At 41.0% G+C, this 25,897-nt stretch overlaps 1 long non-coding RNA gene across 1 annotated transcript in view; it reads right to left on the bottom strand.

Moving 5' to 3' along the window:
- Positions 1–4,219: 4,219 nt before the first annotated feature.
- Positions 4,220–25,897, bottom strand: part of LOC110742541 — a 44,482-nt gene continuing 22,804 nt past the window's right edge. Inside the window, exon 3 of the long non-coding RNA XR_002520329.2 lies at positions 4,220–8,376. This is a non-coding gene — a long non-coding RNA (uncharacterized LOC110742541). The remainder of the gene's footprint in view (positions 8,377–25,897) is intronic.

The raw sequence follows: 25,897 nt of genomic DNA, 5'->3' as shown, positions 1-25,897 counted from the left end.
TACAAAAGCATCTTGCAAGCTGTAAAAGTACTACACCAGCATTAGGAATGATTAGGAACAAAGCATACTTACTTGTCAGTTTAGTTTTTGAGCTTTACAGCACATGGCCATCTTATTGATTATGCTGCACATAAGAACTGACTGGAAGTGGCCTTGCTACTTCCACAAAAGTGGATTTTATCTTTCTGCAAGTGCTGTTTCCTTCTCATTTATTGATTTGCATAAAATGCCACTTAATGCTTAAATATTTATATTATGTGGACTCAGTAATAGCTTAATTTCAACAAAATAAAAAGGTACATTATCTCTTACTGCAGACAGAGCCCTCTTTTTCCAAGTCATTTATATTTCCATCTCCCCAAGACAGAACTTATGTAAATGGATTCGTGGCATAGAAACAAAATATAGTCCTTGCAGGGAGAAATTTGACTGGAGAAAGGGCTTGTACTCTGTAACTATCTGAATCTCTTCTAACATAAGAGCTCCTCTAAAGCCTATGTTGATAGGGGGACACTTGAAAATCAAATTAGCTGAAAAGATAGCTATTATTTCCCTTAAGGAAGAAAAAGAAAGGAAGGTTTCTGATTCCATTTTCTTGCTTATCCAAAATGTTAATACTGGGCCCGTCTTCTTCCTAGGGGAGGCTGATGACAAGACTCAACAATTGTTTTCATAGAGAATGGCTATGGACATTTTATAACACATCTGAAAATTATTTTTCATTACATGGTGTATTAGTTCCCAATGGCTGCTATAACAAATTACCACTAGCTTGATGGATTAAAAAGATAGAAATGTATTCTCTTTCAGTTCCAGAGGCTACAAGTCCAAATTCTGGCAGGTCTATGCTGTCTCCCAGGGCTCTAGGAAAGAGTCCGTTCCCTGCCTCCTCTAGTTCCTGCGGCTGCCCCAGCCTTCCTAGGTTTGTGGCAGCATCGCTCCAATCTCTGCCTGTCTTCACATCGCCTTCTCCTCTGTGTGTCTGTGTCTTCTCTTCTGTCTGAATCTCCCTCTGCCCCCTTCTTGTAAGGATATGTATGATAGCATCTAGGGACAACCAGAGTAATCCAGGCAATCCGCTCATCTCAAAATCCTTATCTTCATCACATCTGCAAAGATCGTTTTTCCAAACGAGGTCACATTCACAGTTCCAGGGACTTGATGTGGATATCTTCTAAGGGGCTGTTTTTCAACCTACCACACATGAGTAGAGAAAAGAAGACTTCCATATCTATGTTTTAGATCATAAGTTTTCAAGCTGTTTCCAAAAAGCCTTGGGGCTCTGAGGGGCCAGAGCAGGAATCGCAGAGAAAGGTGAGATGTGACTGACTCCTCGGGCCTCTTCCTCACTTCCCCATCATTAAAATCAGCTCTGCTTTCCTGTTTTGGGAAATGGCGTCCTGGGAGAAACATCATTTCAAGGTAGCATTCAGTGGTTTAAACCCAAGGCTAAAAACTACCCTTTTAAGGTTGGTGATTCTGAAAATGCTTTTCTGTCTTCATAAAATCCACATAGAAAGAATCTTCTTAAAGAGAACATATACTCCCAGCATGGGAGATTCTGAGTCCCAGGCCTGGGAGGAACCTTGGAATTGGCACTTTATGGCAGCTTGATCTCACCTGTAGGATGAGGTGTCATAGAACTCCACATAAATCAGGGTCCTCTTGGGCTCATTTTTAATCTATTATTTGAAATTGTTGGCAGGAGAGAGAGGCGTCTCTAGTGCCCAATAAGAATAAGAAAAGCCTGGAGAGGCCATTTCTGTGATGTAAATATTTCAGGGCACTACTTTTTAAAGTACAATTGGCATTTGCTAAAAATATTACAGTTTCTCAAAAGGATAAATTCTGTATGATTCCACTTATAGGAAGTACCTAGAGTAGTCAAATTCATAGAGATACAAAACAGAAGTAGTTGTCAGGGCCTGGAGGGAGGGGGAATGGAGAGTTGTTGTTTAATGTGTAGCTTCAGTTTTGCAAGATAAAGAGTTCTGTGGTTGGATAATGGTGATGGCAGCATGACAATGTGAATGCACTTAATGCCACTGAAATGTACACTTAAAAGTGGCTAAGATGGTGAATTTTATGTTATGTGTACTTTACACCAATTTTTAAAAATTTCTTAGGAAGCAGAGCATCGTAGACACTGTTGGTGCTCCGGGTTTCTGTTTAACATTTCTGTGCATCTCGTTCTTGTATAATCTTGATTCCAGCAACCAGCACCCACAGATGATCTTTTGAGGACTTCCCTCAGGTAACTTGAACCACTTTGCACTCACCAATGGCCAGGAAGTGCCTGGATGGCCTCCAGCCAACAACTCAGGGGTGCTCCCCAGTCAGGACAACTCTGCACATAGCTTATGCTGCAGAGCTCCCATGGGATCAGGTTGAACACAGCCTCTGAAAGGTTCTGCATGAGACTTCACCTTCGCTTGGCTTCCTCCCATTCCTTGGTTCCCTGTCATGCACACCAGTCTCCCTTGGGAGCCCTTTCTCAAGATATTACTTGCACCCCCACACATACCCCATTTTGGTTTGGTGAGAACAAATTCATGGACTAGAACCAGCTTTATAGTTCTTCCATCAAAAAATATAAATTGTGTTCCCCTTTCTGGAATTGGTTGAGATTTTTAAATGACATGACATCAGGAAGTATATGAAGAAGGCCACATGGGGGATATGAAATGTCAAGGCATTTCAGCAGCACAGGAATAAAGTAATTCAGGCTGGGATAGCCATGGACAGCTGCATGGAGAGAGGGACTGGGTCTGGAAGGATAGGAAGGATTTGGATACACAAAGATTAGGTGATGGTAACTCAGGACAAGGAGAAAATGATGCCAGAAGTGAATGTGGAAAAAAGAATAGTGGGACTGGGTGTGGTGGGTCACGCCTATAATCCCAGCACTTTGGGAGGCCGAGACAGGTGGATCACTTGAGGTCAGGAGTTCAAGACCAGCCTGGGCAACATGGTAAAACCCGATCTCTACTAAAAAAAAATACAAAAATTAGCCGGATGTGGTGGCACGCACCTGTAAATTCAGGTTCTGGGAAGGCTGAGGCATGAGAATCGCTTGAACCTGGGAGGTGTAGGTTGCAGTGAGCAGAGATCACACTACTGCACTCCAGCCTGGGTAACAGAGCTAGACTCTTTCTCAAAAAAAAAAGGAAAAGAAAAGAAAAGAAGAAAAGGAAAGGAAAGTGTATTCTGGGAAGGATGAGCAAGGAAACCATGTCAGATGAAGCGCTTTCTTAGGCTACCTGACCCACAGGCATTACAAGGAGGGAGTCCTGAGAACCCGAAGGAAGTCAGTTACTGCAGGAGTCAGACTTAGAGATAACAAACTAGAGGAGAAAGAGAAACCAGGAGCCAGAATTGGTAGGGCACAGGGCTAGACACGTAGGTATGTGAAGAGACAAAACTAATAACAGGCAAGAAACAAAAGGAAGTTCTGTGTATGAAAAGATAATTTTTAGAAAAAAGGAAAAATCATGCCTCTTCTGTAAATGTAAAATTAAAATGTGTCAAAGATTTTATTTAGCTCATCAAATAACGAGGGAATAAGTAAGACGTAAAAACTGAGTACAGAGGGAAATCCAAAGAACACAGAGGCAACCAGGAGTGCTGAAATCAACCTGCCAGCAGGTGTAACCTGGCAACTCCACCAAATAAAAACATGCAATTGTACTTCCAAGTACAAGAATCATTTGCATTACTATTAGTTTCCTACAATGTACAGATTTGTAAAATAGCTTGGTCAAAGACAACAAAAGGCAGGTGCGATGATGGCTCATGCCTGTAACCTCCGCACTTTGGGAGACTGAGATGGGATGACTACTTGAGGCTAGGAGTTTGAGACTGCAGTGACCTATGATTGTGCCACTGCCCTCCAACCTGGGTGACAGAGCCAGACCGTTTCTCTATAAATAAAATAAAAATCTTACAGAAGTCTCAAACCACCCTATGAGGTAGGCACTATTTTGGCCAGGCAGAGTGGATCACTTTGGGAGGCTGCAGTGAGAGGAGAGGACTGCTTGAGGCCAGAAGTTTGGGACCAACCTGGGCAACAAAGTGAAACGCCCGTCTCCACAAAAAATTTTAAAAATTAGCCAGATGTGGTGGCACACGTCTCTAGTCCCAGCTACTGAGGAGGCGGAGGTGAGAGGATCACTTGAGCCCAAGCGTTAGAGGCTGTGGTGAGCCATGATGGCACCACCACACTCCAGCCTGCACAACTCAGTGAGACTCTGTCTCAAAAGAAAAAAAAAAGGCAATAAAAAACCAAGACTCATAAAATCAGATAACCCAAAAGAGCAAGGCAGTAGTTAATGCCTCATATTCAATTAAAGGGACAACCAGAAATCTCTTCTGGCCATTTCAGTCTTTCATCTTTTCCTGACAGTGATCAAATACTTTTGATAAACATTGAGTTAAACAAAGTTATCAGTTAGCTGGTCTCAAAGCCTTTAATGGTTAAGATCCATTTAGTATGGCCTATTTTCCAAATGTATGTGGCTGTGAGATTCTTTTTCATGGAATTCTTTTTAAGATATTATAAAACCTCAGTATTCTGCAGAGCTCTGTTTGGGAAACCCTGAATATTAATACCTCCTAGAGATAACAGAAGAAAGGATTCTCTTTCCTGAGGGTTGTGGTGGCTTAACAATTTTTCATCAGTCCTGAGTAAGCAAACTGGTCCTACAGATTTCCTGCAACTTGTCCTCATCTTGTCTCTCATTCCCCTCCCCTAACCCACTACATGATACACGAACACATTTTATAAAGGGACTGAAAGGATTAGAAAACTAACGATTCTGGTCTCTTCCCCCACCCTATCCCAATTCTATATCTACATCTGTTATTTGTGTCTGGCATGCCTTGGGCTCCATTAGAGACCAAGACATTTCTCAAGAGAAAGGATTTGTGGCTAAAATACACCTGCCACATATATGTCTGTCAGTTGAGCTATCTATTTAGAATGTTTAAGAGCACTCACTGAAGAATGAACAACTGTTCTAATCAGCAGTCAGCTGTTTGGAGAAAAATATATCTTCTTCCACCCTGGCTCAAACAATAAAGAAAGGCACGAAGCCACTGGAAGTTCCTTCCTTCTGGGACAAATAGAACTCCCAGTCATTCTGCAGCCCCATGAGCAAAGTGCGGCATTTGAAACTAGAAGACATGAATTCAAGTCCTAACCTTTACAGTCACTAACTGTGTAACTTCAGACAAGGATTTCCCCTTTCTGAATTTCCACTCTTTCATGTGTAAAACAAGTATAGAGATAACACAGCTCAGAGGGTTACCCTGAGTATCGAAGTATTCATTGAGATAACATATGAAGCACCTACTGTGTATCTGGCACAGAATAATTGCTCAACATTAATGCCCCCCCATTTATTTCATTTAATTAAGTACAATAAGACTGTGTTACGTGAAGTATAGACAAATGATGTGCCGCCCCTCGTGGTGTACAAGATGATTTTACATGGTATATGTATGTACTCCCCTTTCGAAGCCATAGTTTCATAGGTAATTTTTCTTATGATAAAACTAAAGTATTTAAGTTAAAAAAGTAAGTCAATTAAAAAGTATTAAGTGAATAGCATTACAGGTAGTACTCAGATATAAAACAATTGTAAAGGGGGATACATGCATGACTAAATTTTGGGAAGCATTCATATAGATGTTCTGGGTGGTCCAAAAAGGTTCCAGAAGCAAAAGATGGAAGCTTCAGGAATAGTACTTTGTGATGGAAGAACTTTTTAAGATAGCTGAACAAAGATGGAAGGGACCAGGTAACTATTTTGCTGCTGGAGACATTCAAGCAAACATTATATGATGGTTAATTTTAGCTGTCAACTTGAGAAGGCTAAGGAATGTCCATAGAGTTGATAAAACATTATTTCTGAGTGTGACTGTGAAGGTGTTTCTGAAGGAGATTAATTAGCATTTGAATCAGTAAACTGAGTAAGAAAGATCGATCTTCAGCAACATAGGCTGGCATCATCCAATTCACTAAGGGCTCAGACAGAACAAAAAGGCAAGGGACAGGAAAACTCACTTTCTCTGTTTGAGCTGAGATGTTCATCTTTCCTGCCTACAGACATGGAAGCTCCTGGTTCTCAGGTTTTTGGACTCAAACCAGAATTTATACCATCACCCAAACCCACCGAGTCATGGTCTTCAAACACAAACTGAATTACACCACTGGCTTTCCTGGTTCCCCAGTTAGCAGCAGGTCGTGGAATTTGTTGACCTTCATAACCAAGTGAGCAAATTCCTGAATAAATCTTCCCTTTGATGCATTTATATATATTCTATTGATTCTGTTTCTCTGGAGAACCCTGACTAAGGCACTGGGGATTCGGACTTCAGATGGATGATTAGGCCATGTGCCCATGAAGGTTCCTTTGAACCACATGAGACTATGCTCCTATCATTAGAAGGACTTCAGTCATAGAAGCTTACAGATCACAAGTGAAAATATCAAATAAGTGACTCTCGGGAAAGTGTGCTGTCCAGTAAGTTTCTCTCCTGGGTCCTGTGAGTCACCCTGACTGAGTTTCCATGGCCTGCCTCCATCTATGACTGCATGCCAATTTCCATCACATTTCACAGGTTTTGCACTTTCTATTCACTGAGTGCTTCCTTTGAGAATATAGTCCAGATCCTGCACCGCAGTGATTTCCTTTGGGTATGAACGGTCGGAAGGCACAGGGTAATTAAAGCCCACACACACGCAAGCGTGTCTGACAGACTGATGTATACTCCCCTCTGATTGGGGTCTGATTTGAATAAGAATGCCAAGCAGGCCTCTCGGAGAGAAAGCAAAGGCATCGGAAGCCTTTCTAAATTCTAAAAAGAAAATGTCAGACCAGGGCTGAGTTGCATCTTCAGTCAAGCTCCTCCACTTTCTTCCCCCAGCACATACACACATACACACACAGACACACACACAAGCACACACACACTGAATACTTTGGTCTACAGTTCTTGGGATTCCACAGAGATCCTCTAAGAAAAAATCTGACCTCCTGGTCTAACTACCTGGTTGCTCCACACAAAACAGGTTTTACAGATTGTTGAGGCAGGCAGATGCCCAAGAGGCATGATTTCCAGGGAGCTTGGAAAATCTCTGAAATATTTCCTTTTGACTGAAATCCTTTTAACAGCTAACTATGTCTCTATAAAGCAACTGCCTCCAGGGAAAGAAAACACCATGACTGAAATTCAGGTTGAGGGTGGAAATGATCCACTTGATCCTAGATTATAGAATCTTAGATTGAGAATATTACAGCTACTGGTGCTACTGACAACAGTACGGTCCAGGTGCTGTCCTAAGAAATGCTTCACTTGCACTAATTCATTCTCACAACTACCTTTGAGGCAAGGGCTTTCATGATTCCCATTTTACAAGTGACTGCAGACTTAGGCAAGACAAAGGCGTGCCCCAGTGCACACACCTGGAAACTATCATCCTGATCACCTGACATCAGATTTATCTTTTAAACCAAGAAAGGAACGTATAGATCATTTAGACCAATGCTTTCTTTTTAAAGAATGAGAAATTGAGAAGCAGACAGTAGAAGTATGCAACCACCATCATGCAGCCAGGAAGTGGCAGAGCAGGAACCCACATCCAAGAATTTCTGAATTTTGGAGTCCAAATTCCAGGCTCTTTTGAAGGAGCAGGTGTGATGGGGTACAGAGGAAAGATGTAAAGGATTCTGAGTGTGTGAAGTTTAAGACAGAAAGAAAGCTGCTGGCGCAATGAGCACATACTTCATACCTCTTTCACAGATTCCCCGCAGTGGCAGTGCGATGAGCTAGAGCTCAACTTATTGAGCCCTTACTATGCGCCAAACCCCTTTCTAAGAGGGAGCAATGTGTGTTTTGATACCAATGAAGATAAAGGCTCAGCTGTGCCACATTCACTGCACGGCCTTAAAGTAGTTTCTCCACTTGACCTCTGAAGAAGCAGAGAGTGGGAGAGGCAAGGCCATTTGTTCGAAATCACACAGCCAGGGATTGGTAGAACAGAAGCTCAAATCTAGGTTTTATCATCCATAGAAATTGGTAAAGACAGAGTGGAATAATTTATCATGATTTTGGGGTTTGTTGTTTTGCAGTTTTGTTGCTTACATGTTTGCTTTTAATCTGAGGAGGAAGCGGGAAAGTGAGACAGGTTGCTGGCCTTCCAGGTGCTGCATCCGAACTGTGAGTGACATCTCTGCTAAACACCAGTCCAGGGCTATTAGCCTGAAGCTGCTTACCTGGTTCTCCCCAGGTGCCCAGTGCTGTGCTCCCCACAAGGCCAGCTCTCAGCAATAAGCAGCCTCTCTGACTTCCCATGGGAAAGGGTGCCCTGGTGACCTGAAACAGACAAAAGCGTCATTTGGAGAATGGAGCAATTAGCTGTCCATGCTGAGCTGCTGCCATCAGTGACCTGGGAAGTAGAGGTGAAAGAGCCTGCCCTCATCACAATATTACAGTGAGCTGGGAGTCTAGGGGCCTTGACCACTTGGGAGCAGACAATCCTAGGAGCTGCTGTTATCCAAGATGTCAGAGCCCTCTGGCTCTGCTACAGGAAGTGACCTGTGCATTCCCGGGACCTAGCTGGCATTTGGAGAAAGGGGGTTAGCTGTAAGCCACCAATTGGCTTAGAGGGAGACGCGTATCTCAGGGCCTGAGCAGCTCTGGGCCCCAGAGCCTCACTACTCTGTGCCAAGTTTCCACATGATGGATTGTAACCATTAATTAGACACCTGGGTGATGTTTATGGCCCATGAGTTCAATCTCTGTTAACATTTTTTAATAAATTAAACTCTTCTGAAGCCATCTGCCAATGAAGGAGGAAGAACTAAGTGAGAGGCAGGTAACTAAATGGCAGCGTTCTGGCTCTGAAATCTTATAAACCTGAAATGAAATCCCCAAAAGCTATCAGTCTGTGTTGCTCCTGGGCGACTCCTTAACCTCTCTAAGCCTTGATTTCCTTATATGTAAAGTGGGAATAAAGTAGAAATAATGTTTCTTATTTTTATTAGAATTGCTTTTAGACTACACAATAAATGTTAGCTCTTATCATACTGTATTGTAATTACCCATTCTCTTGTTTGAATCGCCTAATAAACAATAAATTACGTAAGAATAGAAACTGACTTCCGTGCTCATCTCTTGGCTTAGGCTGGATTGCTCCAGAAGCATCGCGAGACAAGGATTTGAGAGCAATGAGTTCATTTGGCGGTGGTCCCAGGAGGCAGGAGTAGGGGACTAGGGAAACACAGCAGGAAAGGGGGAGGGAGTGGTGAATGCAGTGTCTAGCCTGCTACTGCTGTGGGTGGCTGAGGCCCAGTCCCATTAGGATCCTCTAGGACAGCATGCTTCAGGGATTTCCCACTGGAATGGTGAGCGAGCTGGGTGCTTATCTACCCAGCATGTCCGTGTTTGCACGAAGGTAAGAGTTGAGCGAGCGAGGAAGCAGGGCTGTTAATCTACTAATTCCCATTCACTCTTGGGTGAGGGCTGCTCTTGGCACATTGATTCTTTGGCACTTCCACCTGCCCTGGGTACCTGATAGAAAGCCCCCAGGCAGAGAGTTGCAGGAGCTTGCATAGAACATCAGCAGCAGGCACTGACACAGCCAATGCCCTCAGGAAAATGGGCAGGACACCAGCAGTATCTTCTATTTCCCTAGATCCCTGGCTCCTAGCACAATGCCTGGCACATGGCTGGTCACAATAAATATTGAATGAATGAATAGAGGAAATATACACAGATATTGTTAACTATAATATAATATAGTAACTGATCAGAACAATGAAAAGACCATTAAATTAACAAAAGAGGTTAAAAAGGGATAAAGTTGACTTTTATTGAGGGGGTATCATGAAGGTTTTAAAGAGGCAACAGTTGAACCGGCTCTTTGAGGATAGGTAGCCTCTGAGTTTCTGGGAACCATAGGCTATATTCATTGTTTCTCTGGAACCTAGCATACTTAGCACATTGCAGGGGCTTAATACATTTTTGTTCTCTGGTAAATCTGGCCAAGTGGCAAGCAGAAGAAATGTATCCCAGCAGAGAGATGTGCATGAATAATGAAGACCAGAATGTATGCTACCAACTAGAAAAAGCAAGAAGTTCAGTTTGGCTGGAGTGCAAGTGCAAGCAGTGTCTGGTACGTTGGGATGGTAGATTGCAGTTGGAATAAATTAATATCTCATTGAGAATCCTGGACCTTATTACGTGGTGTGGTAGTGATGAGCCCCTGCAAGAATCAGAGCTCTCTATATCCATGTTGTGATTCTGGGCTTGGCTAACGGTACATTAGCAAATGTGATACAAGCAAAGCCTGAGAAGCACTTGCATATTGGGGCTTTCCTTCTCTTGCTGCACTTAGGAACCCTAAGATCACATTTGAAGAAGCCAAGGCTTCGCCTACCAGAGGATGAGAGACCAGGTACACCAAAGACAAGCTTTCCCCAAAAGGCTCCCATGCCAACCAGCCTACCCACCTTCACACCTATGAGTGAGGCCATCCTAGACACACCAGTCCCAGCAGAGGTGACCCACACCAGAAGGATCTAAGCAACTCTCAGAATTATGAGAAATAATAATTCATTGTTTTAGTCCACTAAGTTTTAGAGTGGTTTAGTATGCGGTGAAAACTAGTGATACAACTGGGGAGTTATTGAAGGGTCTTAGAGGAGGGAAGGATACGTACTGAGGCTTTAAGATTAATCTGAAAATATTTGCGGGATTTAGGGAGCAGTTGTTCTAGCTGTTTCTCACTGGAATAGGTAAACCAATCCTATACTCCCCCCTTCCCTGAATTTGTCTAGCACTAAGACTGAGACAGGACACACACAGGAACGCTTCATTATATTATGGATTCACCACCTAGAGCTACTTGTTCCAGAGAAGATGTGAGACTTGCTCTTTTGGGTCTAAATTTCTCAAGCGCAGGGCAAAAGCCAGGGGTGGGATTCCAAGATAATAAGGCAATTGAACTATTACCACGTGCCAATGCAAGAGGGATACCAACAAAATAATCTAAAATTCAGGGCAGCTGAACTATAGAGAAAAATAGTTCACAGTTGGAGTTCAGGTCAGGATAAAGGAATGGCTTTCACAACTCTGAGACAGAACTCACGTTGGAGTTCATTATAGCTGATGTTTATAACCTCTTGGCCCTGACTCTTTTGCCCTTGCATACAGCCAGAGTTACTTAGCAGAACTGAAAGGTAATGAAGATTTGTGGAATTATTTTGATTCCAAAGCTATGATAAAAAGGCTAGGTAAGAAAGGAGGTGTAAATCATTGCCTGATTTTAGCCATGCTACTCTTCTCCCCAACTATTCTAAGAACTGGATACATTATGCCATGCAAACAAATTTAAGGTAGAGACAGTGTTCCGTAACAGTGCCCTTCACTTTTGAAGATTCCATGTTTACAAAGTTCATCACTGTAACCCTTTCAGCAACTTCATACTGCAGCTCTGGGCTGTGTGTGTGGCATTTTACAAATAACCCAACCAAGGTCATGACATGTGACTTACTAGAGGGCCAGAGCAAGTCAGCAACATAACCTGAGTTAGAAACCGCACCTCCAAATGTCCTATCCACATTCTCAGCTCTGTCCTCGCTTAACTGCTTATAATTTCCCCAAAGATGAGAACAAGGATAATTCATGAAAATAGAAAAATTGCTCATGTTGTTTTCAATTCAATGTACTCTTCAGCATGCAAATCGCATGAGACTTTAGCTAAGGTATGGGGCAGGGAGAGGGTGAAGATTTTGGGTTTGATGCTGCTAAACTTGATTTACCTTAAAAAATCATAATCTACTATAATTATGATAAGGAACCCAGAACTGATGCTCTGCCCAACCCACTACTCCCGCTACACTCATTTTTCTAACTTCAAAGGGAACCGATCCTCTGATTACTGGTAAGCAGCGTTTCTGACGTGTGTTGAGAGCGTGAGTCTTTGTGTCTCTGTGGAACCAATTATCGGCAGACCTGGAAAATTAAAAAGTTGAATTATGTTCTCGTGGATGCATATTCAGATGCTAGGCACTAGTGCAGGGAAGAGAGTTCTAACAATCCTCTCCAGGTAAATCCTCATCAAAACACAGGACTTCAGCAATCTGCTCTTTTCACTTGCTCAGGATTCAGGCTTCAGGTTTGGGTATGGACTGTGTGCAGGGCCTATATTTAGTGATTATTTTGCATATGTTCTCTCAAAAGTTTCACAGATGCCTCACGCAGGCAGTTGGGGGTACATTTCCTTTTAGTGGAGACTATCTGTTGTCTGAATTTGCCAAGCCGCTCATGCACAGATAATGGATTTCACATTCAGTTTTGAGTGACATTGATGGGCTTTTGAATCTACGACAAGGAAGACACAATTGTAGCAAAAGTAGACAGATATAATAGCACAGGATTAAGAGAAAGGAAACCACAAGCACCCCAGGTTTTATTATTAATAATAACATTAAATATCATTGCTGATAATGTTATAAATAATAATAGCAGATAATATTTATTGAGCACTTAATAGATGCCTCCATCCAAAAATCAGCTCTACCACTTGCTGTGGATTTGACTTTGGAAAGTGACTGTATTAGTCTTGTAGGGCTGCCATAACAAAGTACCTAACACTGAGTACTTAAACAACAGAAATGTATTGTCTCACAGCTGTGGGGGCTGGAAGTCTGAAATTAAGGTGTCACAGGGCCATGCTGACTCTGGGGGAGTCTAGGGGATAATCTCTCCTCTCCTTTTCTGGCTTCTGGTATTTGCTGGCAGTCCTTGGCATTCCTTGGTTTGTAGATATGCCACTCCTGTCCATTGCCATCTTCTCTTTGTGTGTATTGCGCTCTGTGTCCCAATTTCCCCTTTCTATAGGGACTGCAGTCCTAATGAATTAGACCCCAACAAATGACCTGATATTAACTTGATTACCCCCATAAATATCCTATTTCCAAATAAGGCCACATTTCGAGATACTAGGAATTAGAACATCAATGTATCTTTTATGTGACACACATTTCAACCCATTACAGTTACCTAACCTTCCTCCTAACACCACTTCCCATTTATAAAATGAGGATATAAGTGCTGACCTCACAGGGCTGTGGAGAAGCTGGGCCTATGCATGTAGAAGGACTAGCACATTGCCTGGCACATGGCTGGAAGGCATCAAATGTTAGCTAGTATTATTATGAAATGGGGATATAGAGTCTTAGAGCTCAATTCATTTTGCTTTGCTCATAGAGAAGCCCATATGGATAACATTTTCCTCCAATGCTAAAGGGCATAATGATTTTTCATAGCAGTGTAAGTTGATTTTTACATCTTGTACTTTACAAAGGAACTATATATTTGAATAAAATTTACTTCTTATTTGAATATTGCCACGTATTCATACTATGATACAATTGCCTTGAATAAATACCTTACTCCCAGCAAGTAAATAAACCGTAAATGTTAAAGATCTGAACAATTTAAACAAGGCTAGAAAAGGCTCCTTCTATATTATTCCTAAAATAAAAGAAATAAAGATTCCAAAATGCGATATTGAACTCCCCCAACCATGCTAATGTAGGTAAACTATATTTCAGATATTGGGAAATAGCCTCATACACTGAGAAGAACATGGCTTTTAGATCCAAGTACATATGGATTCAACTTCTACCTTTACCCCTACAGCTCTGTGACCAGTGGGAAGTTATGTGACTTTGTTCAGCCTTGGTTTCTTCATCTGTGAAATTAGGAAAATAATACTCCTTCAAAAGTGAGACAGTCTAACCAGCAGTGGATGAATGGATAAACAAAATGTGCTATGTACATATAATGGAATATTATTCAGCCTTAAAAAGAAAGGAAATTCTGACACATGCTGTAACATGGATTAACCTTGAGAACATTATGCTAAGTGAAATAAACCAGTCATCAATAGACAGATACTGTATTATTCCACTTATGTGAGGTACCTAGAGCTGTCAAATTCATAGAGGTAGAAAGTATAATGGCTTTTGCCAAGGTCTGGGGGGAGGGTAGAATGAGTAGCTACTGTTTACTGGGTAGAGAGTTTTAATTTTGCAAGATGAAAAGAGTTCTGGAGATGCCTGCTCATGATGGTTTCACAACGATGTGAATATAACTAATGCTACTAAACTGTACACTTTAAAAATGGTTAAGATGGCAAATCTTATGTTATATATTTTACTATAAATTTTAAAATAAATTTAAAAAATAAATTCTAAAACATTTTTTAAAATGTGAAACAGCTTAAGGAAATCCCCTAATGCAACGCCTAGAATAGAAGCAGGTAGCTATTAGACACATTCCATCTTTAATATTCTCCCTCCTCCCCACCATAAATAGTTGCAAAAATAATTGGAGTGTGCACATAGCCAAGGATTTAATGCCACATAGCCAAACAAATGCCCGATAATTCACTCACCCTTGATTTTGAAGTAAAGCTTATAAGAAGGCGAACCACATTGGATCAGGAGATAAGAAAACCAGTCCATATGTTGGAATTAACTTGTTCTGTGATTGGGAACAAGTCACTTAGCTTCTTTGGACCTGTTTTCTCATCTGCCAAATAAGGGGGTTGAACTAGATAATTTACATGAAATCCAAGTCCTTAGAGGCTTTTATTACATAAATCAAGTCAAAACATGGTATTTAAGAAAGAAGGGTCATAGTTTAGCATGCTAATAGTTCTTCACACAAAAAAAAAAAAAATAGGAGGGGGAAATAAATATCTCTTATCATGACAGCATGATACATTTGCTATGGAGGGAGGGAATAGATTATAAGGCTGAAAGGAGCAATTAATAGCAAAATGTCACACTATTCTATATCAAATGTTATTATTTAAAAGAATATGTCAGTTTTGCAAGATGAAGAAGTTCTAGAAATGTATTACACAATGATGTAGTTAACAACTCTGTACTGTACATTTAAAATGGTAAAGACGGTAAATTTTATATTATGGGATTTTTTGCCACAACTTAAAAAAAGTAATATGGGCACCTATTTTCTTTCTTTAACATCCTCATTTTTCAAAAACAACACCAGTGGTTTTCAAATTTTGTTTTAAATAGCAAATCCGTTCTTCTAACAAAGTTTCATGAGAAAAATAAAAGTAAAAAAAAAATGGAGTTGAAAGTGAGGCAAGAGATCGAGGTGACAAATATTCCCAGTCTGAGCCTCTCACGCTTGTTCCCTGGACCTGTTCCTGAGTTGTGCAAAGACTCCCCAGTGCTCCAGGAGGCGAGTTTGAAAGTCAATGCTTTATACTCTATAAAGAAATGTAGGCCAGGCACAGTGGCTCACACCTGTAATTCCAGCATTTTGGGAGGCCGCGGTGGGCATACCATGAGGTCAGAAGTTCAAGACCAGTCTGGCCAACATGGCAAAACCCTGTCTGTACAAAAACCACAAAAATTAGCCAGGTGTGGTGGCACATGCCTGTAGTCCCAGCTACTCAGGAGGCTGAGTTGGGAAGATCACTTGAGCCCAGGAAGTCAAGGCGGCACTGAGCCAAGATAGCACCACTGCACTCCAGCCTGGATGACAGACGAGACCCTATCTCAAAAAAAAAAAAAAAAAAAAAAAAAAAAAAAAAGAAAAGAAAGAAAGAAAGAAATGCAAATGGCCACTCACAGTGCATTCAACTGGGAATTAATAGTGGTAGAGCTTTATTCATCTGAGCCTCATAATCCATCTAACCATTTGCTGTAAATACTGTAAAAGTGGACATTGGAGGGGGTATTTCTGTCTGCTTTCAGGAAGAGATATTATGGATGTACTAGAGGTTAAAAGATGCCTTCAACAACCCCCAAGTTTAGCACATGCTCAATAAAAATGTGTATAAATGACTGAATTCATGAAGGTACCCAAGCTCCAGGAAAGCCATAGCAGGAGAAGTATTTTATTCATCTATCCATTCACTCATTTATTCATTCACAAACTTTTCTTTGTCATCAATTATATTTCAGATTATTGTTAAGCACAGGGGATAAAAACACACATCAGATACAGTCTCTACTCTTCAGGAACTCACTCTCTGGTGCAAGAGACATGCTTCAACAGGTCATTGTAAAGAAATGTGAGAAAGGCAAGAATTATGTACAGAAGGCTATGGCAGTACCAAGCCAGCTGTGAGGGAGCCAGGGAAGACTTCTCAAAGGAGGGATTAAGAGTTAGCTGCCCAGCAATGGGGGAAGGTCATGGAAGGTGTAAACAAAATAATGAGCATGTGTGGGAAGCGGCTTGGTGTGCTGGGAAGCACACAACACAAAGAGGGAATGGGAGACGTGAAGCCACAGGCAGGGCTGTGGAGAATTTTGCATGTGAGTAGGGCCTGTCTGTATTTTTCTACCTTGGTTTGCCTGGCTCCTTTCATCCCATCCTAGGGAACCTCCACCTGACACTCCCACAGAGATCTGAGTTCTACAATCAGTAGTTTACTCCCACTCCATGGAGAAAGAGGAAAGAACGCTAAGAGGAAGAAGGAAGGGGCCTTTCACCTCCTTAATGGAAGCCACCATAAAAAGTCAGATCAGGCCAGGCACGGTGGCTCACGCCTACAATCCCAGCGCTTTGGGAGGCTGAGGCAGGTGGATCACCTGAGGTCAGGAGTTCAAGACCAACCTGGGCAACATGGTGAGACCCTGTCTCTACTAAAAATACAAAAATTAGATAGGTGTGTTGCTGTGTGCCTACAGTCCCAGCTACTATGGAGGCTGAGGCAGGAGAATTGCTTGAACTCGGGAGGCAGAGGTTGCAGTGAGCCAAGATAATGCCACTGCACCCCAACCTGGGCAACAGAGTGAAACTCCATCTCAAAAAAAAAAAAAAAAAAAAAAAAGTCAGATCACAACATTTACCCATAAAAGAAAACAACAATATTGCTTTATGAGTCCTTGATGGATTTCTGAGAGGCAGAAACATTTGACCTGAAGGTACTGTGTGGAAAGAGCCCACTGATAACTCCTGCTCCACCAACTCCCTGGGACCAAGCTATCTACAGGTGCTGGGTGTTCGTGGCTGACTTGCCCAGCATGAGGCAGGCCTGGTCCCTCAGCCTCAGTTCAAGGAGCTCAGATACTTTGAGCTCAAGACTTCCCCTCCTTAGGACACGCTACTTTCCAGCTTTATGTAATGAAAACATTCACTTCTGATTCAATAGCATTAGAAAACCCAGATTTCATTTCTCTTTACACATTCTGATTTACACCTGAATCATTCCCCTACTGGGAGTCTCTTTGGAGTTTGAATCAAAATGCTGACCATAATGGAGAGACTTCTCTATCGTATATAAACATCCACTAGATAAACATCAAACAAACATAGATATGAAAATGCTGACATGGGGGAAACGGGAATGAAAATCTGTTAGCAAAGACCTCAGAATTCCCTATACTGTTTCTAAGCAGATAGAGATACAGATAAACATCCCAAATTTTAAGTTTTTTAATCTTTTAGTTGATAAAAATCAAAGCAGTGGCTGATTCCATGTGGTCCAGACCACTGTTCTCATCTAAGGCAACCTCAGAAACCCAACAGCCCCGTTGAGTAGATTCAGACCACAGGTTCCTGGGAGAAGACGGATTTCAGAAACAGCAAAAATCAAAAGCAAATATTCTTTTGAAGCTTACAAAATCACTGTTTTAGAATCTGAATTATATTGGCAACCAGAGAGAATCAAGCACTTTTCTTCATTGCCCAAAATACTAACATTTCCCTTGTAGAAACTGATTCTCAATTTCTATTTATTACAAAAGGAAGAAAAACATGTTGAAGTCTTACATTCTCCTATTTTTTTCCCTTTTCCATTGTCCTGAATAGCAAAGTACTGTATTACTCAGAACATGATTTTGCATATGCAACCAGATAAATCTGAAACATTTTTGTGGCTAAATTTAGATGTTTGTATAACATACTGGGGGGAAATCACTTAAGTGATTTTGGCACCAATACTCAAAAAACATGTTTCTACACTTACAGTAAAACTACAACAAATGTGTTTAATATTTGGTAAAAACAGGGAGACATGGTCAAAATTTGAAAATCAAAAAGTCTTAAATTAAAAAAGATAAGATGATGGCTCCACACTCCCATGAACTAGTAAAACAATTATTTTTTAAAATATACATATACTGTTTATACAGTAGTTTTGGGTTCACTACGAAATTAAGCAAAAAATATAGAATTTCCATATAACCATCCCACCCCATGCACAGCTTCCCTGATCAAGATCCCTCACCAGATGGCACATTTGTTACAATCCATTAACCTACATTGATACATCCTTAGCACCCACAGTGCATAGTTGAATTAGGGTTCACTACAGCCTATGGGTCTTGACAGATGTGTAATGCCATCTAGCCACCATTATAATATCATACAGAATAGTGTCATTGTGCTAAAAATCTCCTGTGCTCAACTTGTTAGTCCTTCCTTCTCCCCAGTTCTGGACAACCACTGATCTTTTTCCTGTCTCCACAATTTTGACTTTTACAGAATGTCATACAGTTGGAATCACACAGTATATAGCCTTCTGAGATGGGCTTCTTTCACTTAATAATATGCATTTAATATTCTTCCATAATATTTCACTGTCTAGATATACCACAGTTTATTTATCCATTCACCTACTAAAGAAGAGCTTGGTTGCCTTCAAGTTCAACAATTTGCTTTTAAACTTAATTATTTAAAGAATGGCTACCTCAGAATAATTGCTGTCTTAATTTTTTTGCTTAATTTCAAAGGTGACCAAGACAACTCTTAAGGAATGCATGAATTCCCCCTAGCAACAACCCCAACAGACTGTCAGACTGACTTTGCTTGCTTCTTCCTCTAATGATAACTCATTATTTTCATAAGGCAACCCATTTCATTACAAGATATTTCTATTTATTATTAAACAATTCATCCTAATGGTGGGTTTTTCCCTACACCTTTCAAGATAAATCTAGTTCTTTTCTATCTGTTTACAAATGTATCTTTTTACATGAAAATCTCAGTATTTTTCTTTGTTTTTAACTTTTAGTTTCAGAGGCTTATGTGCAGGATGTGCAGGTTTATTACTTGGTAAACTTGTGTCATGGGGGTGTGTTGTACAGATTATCTCATCACCCAGGTGTTAAACCTAGTATCCATTAGTTATTTTTCCTGATCCTCTCCCTCCTCCCACCTTCTACCCTCCACAGGCCCCAGCGTGTGTTGTTTTCCTCTGTGTGTCCAAGCATTCTGTTAAAAGGAAAACTTCAGCCGAATTAAATTGAAAGGAGTTTAACCGAGCAACAAACGATTCACAAATAGAGCAGCCCCCAGAATCATAGCAGATTCAGAGAGACTCCAGGGATGCCTCGTGGCCAGAAAAAATTTATAGACCAAAAAAAAAAAAAAGGGAAGTGATGCACAGAAATCGGAAGTGAGGTACAGAAGCAGCTGGATTGGTTACAGGTTGGCGTTAGCCTTATTTGAACACAGTTTGACACTCAGCAGTGTATGAGTGGTTAAAGTATGGCTGCTGGGATTGTCCGAGACTCAGCTATTGCTATAGGTGTATACTCGTAAGTTAGATTTTCAGTCTTGACTACCTATTACGTTAGGTTACAGTTCATTCACAAGGACTCAAATATAGAAGTACAGAGTCCTTCTCGGGCCATATTTAGTTCATTTTAACAATTCTCATCATTTAGCTGCCACATATAAGTGAGAACATGCGGTATTTGGTTGTCTGTTCCTGCATTAGTTTGCTAAGGATAATGACTTCGAGCTCCATCCATGAGAAAAATCTTAGTATTTTTCTATTGTTGAAAGAAAAAAAAGTAACAATTATTGCTTTCTTGGTTTTTCAAGCACTTTTAAAATTTATTCTCTTAAAATATTTACAATAAGCAGAGACTTTCAGATGCCCAGCGCGACCCCTCCCAGAACCACCATCCCATCTGACCAAGCTTTCTGTCCTCCAGGATTAGCATTGCTAATTCCTTGAAGTTTGCTCTCAAAACATCTTTTTGGGTCTCCCACATCATTCTGGGCATCCTCCTTTAAACACAGTTTCTTTTTCTCTACATTCTTCCTCCAGAATTGGGCACAAGCTTCCATGAGTAGTCAGCTGAATGCAGAGTAGAAGGAAACAGTGATCTTTCACGTGGAGTGAGTATACACGTTTCCACGACTGCACTTGGAGACTGCATCAGCTTTCCTGCCTCGCCACTCTAAGACCACATGAAACCTGCAGTTCATTCAAACTCATTCCTTCCCCATCTGCTCTCCTCCGCCCCCACACTTCATCACATTTTCCCCCTTAAATTTCATCCTATTGCATTTGGCCCATGGTAATTAATCTGTCAAAGTAATTTTGGAGGGTATATCTGTGATCTAAAATGCTAGATCCCTCAACCTATTCCGCATTTATGGTTTTGATCAATTGCATTTAATTCATTAATTCATTCATTCAACTAACATATATTGTCAATTATGGTATCAGACTCTGGGCGAGGCTCTGGGGATAAATAGTGAGCATTGGTCCCTGCTCTTAGGAAATATACAGTCTAATCAAAATTGCAGGTTATAATTGATCAGAATAATGAATGTGTAGCTACAAACTCTCTGAAATTAAAAGTACAATTTTATTAGTGGTTATAGCCAAGTATTCTAAGGTAGATAGAGGCAGGAGAGTGGTAAGGAAAGGCTTTCCTACAGAAATGATGATTGAGCAGAGACCTCAAAGATAGAGAAGTTAACTAGCTAAAGGGGCGAATGGGGGAGTGGAGGGGAGCAGTCCAGCCAGAGGAAAAGCCCTGGAGAAAGGGCCCTGGAGGAGAAGGAGCACAGCATAGTTCAGGGACCTGAAGCAAGCCCAGGGTGTCTGGAATGCAGAGCAGTGGTCACGGAAGGAATCCCACAAGGTGATGCCATAGACACAGACAAGGCCAGACCATGTAAGGGCTTTGTAGGGAGGATTAATGGATTAATGATTTGGCTGCACTCACCCCATGAAGAGTCTCTCTGAAGCAGAATCCTTTATTATAAATTTAATCTTCATTTCCCCACATTTTCAGAGCCCTCCCCGCCTTTATCAGTCAAGTCCAAATCCTCTAGCTTGCCACACAAGGCCCTCAAACTTTGATTTGCCTTTTCAAGTATAATGTGAGCCCCTTGTTCCCACAGAAGGGACCAATCAAGTGGGGTATTTTCCCACCTCCCTGTCTTCACCTGGAATGTGCTACTGCTCTGCTGCAGCCTCAACTATGGTCCATAAATTGAATACATGGTCAGATGCAAGACCACGTAGCATCTCCTCTAATAAGGGCCCTGTCTTCTCAGAGTGAGACTGTAACTTCCCAGGGGGCAGGTTACATTTTTGTTATTTCTTTTGGATGCTACCTGGCTTCTGTGACTTTTACGCCCAATACATAGCTGATTCCTGTTTATAGATTGTATAAGTAGCCCCGCCCCCCACTAATAGCTCCCTACTGATTAAGATTACTGCTTTTGCACAGCAGCATGTCCTATGTAGTAGGCACAGCAGTAATGCCCAATGATTATGATTATGATTATTTTCAACAAATTTTAAAATTTTTTTGTAATTTCCCTGGAATAGGTGCTGTGGGAACTTCTGCATTAGGAGTCTTTGCACAACACAGAAGACAAATTAGGGCATGGATACTTCCTCTTCCCTAATATTTAGGTAGTAGTTTTCAAAATGTGCTTCTCACTAGTTCTGAGTGATAGAAACAGAAGCTACCTGAAAAGGAGTGCCTAGGCCACAAATGTTTGGGAGTATCAAGTTATGTATGAATTCAATCTACAGAACTCAGAGCATTTACCTATTGGTGAGTATTTTGGTTGCCCAAGAGAGAAACACTATGTTTATTCATTCATTCATTCAACAAACATGAAGAATCTACCATATGCTGGGTAATATGTGAGGTGTTAACAAAGGTATATTGGTAAATGTTTTAAAACCAGCTCTCTTAGAAAAATAAACTAACTAAAAAAACTAATTTGTAGTGTTTGCCAATTTCTGTGGTGTAACTATTCCCACATGGCTGATTACAAGCTATCAATATGACATCACTGAACTCTGAGTAGGGAAGAAATGCACACAACCAGCACTCACCAGCCAGTACAAGCTGGTTCCAGCACAACATAGGTGATAACCACTAATGAATCAATAATGAGCAAAACAGCTATGCTCTCTGGCTTTGTAAACATCCAGTCTAGTGAGGGAGCAAAAATAAATAAATAAGTGAATAAACCTCATGAGTTAATGTACAATGAAGCTGAATTGTGCAGAGGATGGCCAAGGGGAAAATTACTGAGCCCTCTGAGACAGCCAACCACCGGAAACTAGGGAGATGGTCATGTGAGTCCTCCCACAAAAAATTGAGAACTAAATTATCGGAAGGAACCTGTCAGGGGAGCAAGGAAGAGAAAAGCATTTTAGGTGAAAAGAACAGCACAGGCAAAACCTTGAGCCTGAAAAGGCTCATTTAAGGACTCATTTAAAGGACTAAAAAGGCCATTTTGCCTGGACTGGAGTGGGTAGCGGGAGAGAATGAGAGATGAATTTGGAAAGGCAGGCACAAGCTACAGGTATGGTCTTGGAGCTCCTAGTAGGGAGTTTGGATTTTAAAATGCAAAAGCAAGCACTTGAAGGTCATTTTGGTTTAGTTTTAGAAGGAAGTGAACTCTCCTTAGCAGTTTTACAAGTTCACTCTGACTGGGTGTGGAGGATGGCCTGGGGCATTTTCTACTGTGTTTTGACTGTAATCCCTGCTTTCTCCAAGGATCTTTCTCCAGAGTGTCCCTCACAGTGCATTTTGGAAAATGTTAAATCAGGAGTTATAAAGAGGCTTGTAACGAGTTAATGTATAGGTTAGTACAAAAGTAAATGAAGTTTTTGCCATTAAAAGTAATGACAAAAGCCACAATTACCTTTGCACCATCCTAATATTATTTCTCAATCTCTCGCATAGTAAGAAACAAACACTTAAGTGTGATTCATATGGGTTTTTTTCTTTGCTGTTTCCTACCAAACCAAACTAGGCTTTCCTAACAGGCTTAGTAAAATCGCTGCCATTCATACAAGTGATAAAAGTGAAGTCGCTTTTTAAAAAATCCAGTGAAAGGCCTAAAGGCACTGTGAAATCCAAGTCAGGTGACACTGGCTATTGATAATTAGGCCCCAAACCTGGCTGGTTTCAAGAACAGCACTGCACAACAGAACTTTCCATCATCGTAGAACTTTATACTTTCTGTATCTGCCCTACCCAATACGGTTGCCATTAGCCACATGTGACAACTGACCACTTGAAATGTGGTAATGGGACTGAGGCATTGAATTTACATTTTATGCAACTTGAATTCATTTAAATTAAATTTAAAGAGCCACATATGATTTGACCTGCCATAATGGGTGTCACAGTTCTAGAGGATATTAATGACAAAACAAAAAGTGGTGACTTCCCTCTTTTTTATATCTGAATGAAACCCCTGCTCCCAAATAAACCTAGTCCTATAGGAGAGAGGTAATACATTGAAAGCATTTTAAAGATCACTCAGCAATTTAGTCTCCTGATGCTATTTTCTGCCCATTCCCAGCCACCCTCCCACCCCCCATTCAAAGCTGTATATACACAGAAGAGCTTGTTAATGTCTATAAAGAATAGATTAGCATTATTTATTACTCATGCTTCTATACACATTTTCTCCTAAAGATATCACCACATTTTAGACATAAAGTCTTCCTCTTTTATGGAAGAAAAAAGTTAGAAGACCACAGAAAACAAAATAGTCTTGTGACTTGGTACACACGTTTGTTTTGTCAATATGTAGCTGCAATCAACTGACACAGCAACTATTGCCCAACCCTCCTATTTCTCATGTCACCACTCAGAGTTCCTTTAAATCTGCTTTGAGCTCCCCAGGCCCTTTTAAATTACATCATACCAAGTGGAGGGATGGGGAAAATGGTCAGGAATATATGGTCCATTAGAAATTCCCTACTGACCTTCTATTGCAAGGTGTTTCTCAAACCATTCTGCTATTTTACAAGATAAATCTTTCTTATTGATTTCAGTCTTTAACACTCTAATCATGAAGAAGTGAGCTTGTAAATGGTCCAAGGCATAGGGTTGCAATTTGCTGGGTTCAGATGACGCTGTCCCATCGTTTTCCAGGTAGGCTTGCATTTCTCTCTTCAGTCCTTTATTTTTAACCTTTCCTGTTTCCTTCCTTTCCTCACCTGTCCAAGAAATTTTTCCTGAGTGCTTACTACGTGTCTGGTACTATGGCAGATGGGTCTCCACACTCATAGAGCAACGGAATGCTACCAGACACATGACAGCCTGCTAGGCAGCCCGGGAAGGTCTATAAACAGAAATGTTTGGGAAACAGATCAAAGTATTTGTCTCCAAGAAGAAAGAGGAAATGAAGAGATGGGCTTAGAGAACAAACACACTGGGCTTGAATTTCATCCAGAAATTTTGCCTTTGTAAAGGAAAAGGAAAATGTTTCCCAGAATCATCTTCAAGAACCACTGAAAAGATTATTTGAAAATTATTGAAAATCAAAGCAAATCTCAGCCCATCATTGAATAAAGAAGTTGCCTCTCTCTGAATAGAATAAATAAAAATCTCTGTGTTTCAGGAAGCTGATTGTTTAAAATTGATTTGTAGGCCATTAAAGTTTCCCCATATTGCCGACCGGATAGTCTGAAATCCTTAGCCAGGCATTTAAAGCTCTCCAACATTAATCTCCATCTTACTCATACAATTTCACATCTTTCTGCCCCTCTCAGGAACCTTCTGTTACAGTCAGGTGGGTCTATTGACTATGTCCTAGATGTTAGGGTGTTCTTTGCCTCTGTTCATTTATTTTCTTTTCAAATTCTTAACAATTCCTTAAAGCCTAAGCTAAATCTGAGCTCTAATATATATCTTTGCCTAAACTCCCTAACTCTTTTGTTTGTTGGTTGGTTTGTTTGTTTGGTTTGAGACAGAATCTTGCTCTGTCACCCAGGCTGGAGTGTAGTGGTGCTATCTCGGCTCACTGCAAGCTCTGCCTCCCGGGTTCACGCCATTCTCCTGCCTCAGCCTCCCAAGTAGCTGGGACTACAGGCGCCCACCACCACGCCCAGCTAATTTTTTGTATTTTTAGTAGAGACTGGGTTTCACCGTGCTAGCCAGGATGGTCTCGATCTCCTGACCTCATGATCTGCCCGCCTCGGCCTCCCAAAGTGCTGGGATTACAGGAGTGAGCCGCCGCGCCTGGCCTGTTTTGTGTGTGTGTGTGTGTGTGTTTTTTGTTTTTTTTTTTTTGAGATGAAGTCTAGCTCTGTCACCAGGCTGGAGTGCAGTAGTGCCATCTTAGCCTACTGCAACTTTCGCCTCCTGGGTTCAAGCGATTCTCTTGCCTCAGCCTCCCAAGTAGCTGAGATTACAGGTACCTGCCACCACACCCAACTATTTTTTGTATTTTTAGTAGAGACAGGGTTTCACCATGTTGGTCAGGATGGTCTTGATCTCCTGACCTCGTGATCCATCCACCTTGGCCTCCCAAAGTGTTGGTATTACATTCATGAGCCACCACGCAGCCAATTCCCTAACTTCTAGGGCATGCTCTTTTTCTCCTCTGAACTTACAAGGCCCCTCTTGAAAATGATTCTTTTTGTTGTTGTTGTTGCAATGACAATTTATCATTTAGGAGTTAGCATATAATAGGTATGTCTGTCTAAGTCATAAGAGCAACGTATCTTATACTCTTTACTAGTAAAACATTTGTATATACATATACAGTATATAAAGCATTTTGACAAATCTTATCTCATTAAATTTGATCCCTATTACTTAGGTAGGTATTT

Source organism: Papio anubis, chromosome 2 (genome assembly GCF_008728515.1).
Source record: "Papio anubis isolate 15944 chromosome 2, Panubis1.0, whole genome shotgun sequence".
NCBI classification, from domain to species: Eukaryota; Metazoa; Chordata; class Mammalia; order Primates; family Cercopithecidae; genus Papio; species Papio anubis.
The sequence above is the reverse complement of the archived record's forward strand: the minus strand, read 5'-3'. Positions and strand labels throughout refer to the sequence as shown.